Genomic DNA, 3,093 nt, shown 5'->3' on the forward strand with positions numbered 1-3,093 from the left:
GAGCGTTACCGGAAGCTCCATCTGCTATGGCAGCAACACTGCATCATAGAGGAGATTGCCAGGAGCCAAGAAACCAATCAGATCTTCTTTGGATTCAATTGGCAACTGCTCTGAGTCCCCAGTTTTGGTGAAATCTCATACCATGGACAGTGCTTTGAAAAAGAAAGAAGGACGGCAGTAAATAATTTACTGTAAAGTGGATTCTGTAGCTCTGTCACATGATTGATGAATTCTTTAGCTTGGATGTTTTACTGATGTATTGAAACAGAATCTCATTTCATATGTTTTGCTCTTCTTTTACCCCCCCACCACAGGAGAACAGCCCCATATAATTCTTATTGAACACACAGATCATCAAGTATTTTTACTTTTTTGAGGTGTTGTAATTGTTTCACTTGCTTTGAAGAGGACAGTTTCCCAAATTCTGTTCTTCATTGCAAATAGCAAATTTTGTCACTACCTTGCCTTGAGAACCTAAAACATACCTAAACAGTATGATGAAGGAAAAGCCTCCTTTACTTTCTTTCYAGGTGGTTTTCCCAGGCTTAGTGAAACTTAAGTTGGTTGAGATTTGTGGCGTATCACTGGAGTGGAAGTGGTGCCAGGCCTCTTGTAATCTGTAGCAACAGTTAAAGAAGTGCTTAAGCTGTGCAGAAAAATACTGCACTCTGCTATATCCTGGCATTTAATGAAGTATTTTCATTAATATACACCCTTTAAAGAAGGGGTGTAGAAAGTGCATGGGGAAACTGTCATCTTGCTTGTTGTAGCAAAAAATAAAGTCTGTGCTTGTTGCATTGCCAGAAATGCACTTTATCGAATTAATTTGTCCTGTTAGTGTTCTATATCTTAAGAGGTCTAGAACTACACTGTTTGATTAGGTTGTGGTTAGTTTTACTTCTTTTAGAGTTTGTCCCATAAGGTTTTCTCTGAGAGCCAAACATGAAAATACTGTTACATGGTTTTAGTGTAGCTCTGCAAGTTATGCAAGACCCGGAGATTTCAGTAAAATAGAAGTCTTTAAAAGTGATCACAAGACTAAAATCAAGGCCCCAAAAYAGCATGTTTTAGATTCAGAAGTAAGCTTGTGTGCCCATGTTTAAGGGCTTTTCCASTCTTCATCCTCTGTCATTATTGTTTGGAGTCCTGCTTGTATTTTGGGGTTAATATTCAGTGCTTCAGTGCCAGTTAGAAAAGAAGGGAAGAAAAGGGGCGGGGGGGAAGTCTCTGCTCTTCAGTAGTTAATAGCACGCTGTGATTGAACTCTCTCTAATTGATAAGTGATTGCGCTTCAGTTTAAGTTTACTCAATTTTCTGAATTTCAGCCATAAAATACACTAGGGAAATTGTAACATGACAGGTAAAAACACCTTTTGAGGAGACCCATTTCTGTATAAAAGTCTGATGGCAGTACTCTAAATTTCCTTGCCCCTTTGCTGTTTGGGCTTTTGTGTCATTTTAATAAGGCTTGCAAGGGGAGATTTTTAACGTATACGACAGGTTTATATCTGAGAGCGTGTTTGAATGCTAACTTTTTTTTCCTGCTGGCTATATAATTAGAATCCCATGGCTGTTCCTGTCTCAAATAATGATTTTAGTTTAAATATAATAATTGTTCTCCTAGTTTCTTAAAATCTTTAGGGTACATATGCACTGAACAGCAGACATAACTCATCTAAAAATGGAATACAGATAAATTCAAATGTTGTTCTGATTTCAAATACTTTTAATAATCCTTCCCTGGCAATATAAATAGTTGGCATTGCTATATTTTCTTGCTAGTCTGTTTCTTGCAATTAAGATGACTGTCCTTATTTTGATTCATTGAGATTTTAAACCTGAATATAAAACTCTTAAAGATAATTATTAATTCTATTTAGTCTTATCTAAAATGTGTTTGAAACATACTGAATTTAGAAAAACAGTTGTCATGAAAACTTGCAGGCAATGGACGTTTCTAAGGTCATCACGTTGTTACCACAAAAACATTGTATTAAGACTAACAAACCAATGCCTCACTGATACCAAAACTGTATTCACTTAGTTTTTTTCCCTCTGGTGTTTAATATTCATTTATCAAAAACTTCCAGTTACCTTGCACTTCACTGATACAAAAATTCCGTTATCCAGCATGCAGTGAGATCACTTTTATTTTGTGTTCAGTCTGAACCATGTTACATGAAGACAGGAGCTGGTCTGAGCAGAGGAACTTTTGTTCAAAGCTCTAGAGATCTCCTTGTAGCTGAAGAAGCGAGAGAAGAAGGAGAAAAGTTGCATCTTTCTGTATGTTTGCACATACTAATTTAGAAAATGAGTTCCCATATCATCCACTGACTAGAGTAGTCATTTTTCTTTTCATTTCATAAATTACTATGCAGTTTTGTTCACTGTGAGTATAATCTGTATTTAGTGATTGTGAGATGCTTATGCCACTGATTTCTGTTCCATCCAAGCTGACAGAAGAAGTTATTTGATAATGCACATACTGGTATCTTTAATTGCAAAAATGTAAATTTGAAACCTGTATAATGTTCTTGTGCTTTTGAAATAAAATATCTTGTGTATGTATATTTTAAAGAGAAATAAAGTAACTTCTCATAGATTATTCAACTTTTATTTGGAGGCACATTTTACAGTCGGTATCAAAAAGGGGAATAATCAATATTAGTAAATGACTGATAAACAATACTGGTTATCATTGCAGTTCATATCATCATTGTACTAGTTAGTGCTAGTTAGCACATATTTCTTAGTTAGAGCAATAGTTCACTTGAAACTTGTCCTGATACTTTTAAAGATGCAATTCCCGCAGTGTCTGTATCTGTATGTAAAAAGTCTTAATATTTAAAAGGTCCTTAAACTGATTAGTTGAGTGATTCTGGTGTATGCATTTTTTTTTTTTTTAGGTTCTCAGAGAGGAACCTGCTGCATTGTCTGTCAGATACCTTGTTAAAGTTTGTGCTATTTGTTTAATGTTCTGTGTGACCCATTTTAAAAAACTTTTTTTTTTTTTTTTTTTTAATAGAGCTAAGCAAACAGCTGGGAAATCCTTTGCCAAAGAAAAAGGACAAGGGATACTGGCAACTTCTGTAT

The sequence above is a fragment of the Rhea americana genome, unplaced genomic scaffold, assembly GCF_003343005.1.
Source record: "Rhea americana isolate MKP2758 unplaced genomic scaffold, rheAme1 scaffold_155, whole genome shotgun sequence".
NCBI classification, from domain to species: Eukaryota; Metazoa; Chordata; class Aves; order Rheiformes; family Rheidae; genus Rhea; species Rhea americana.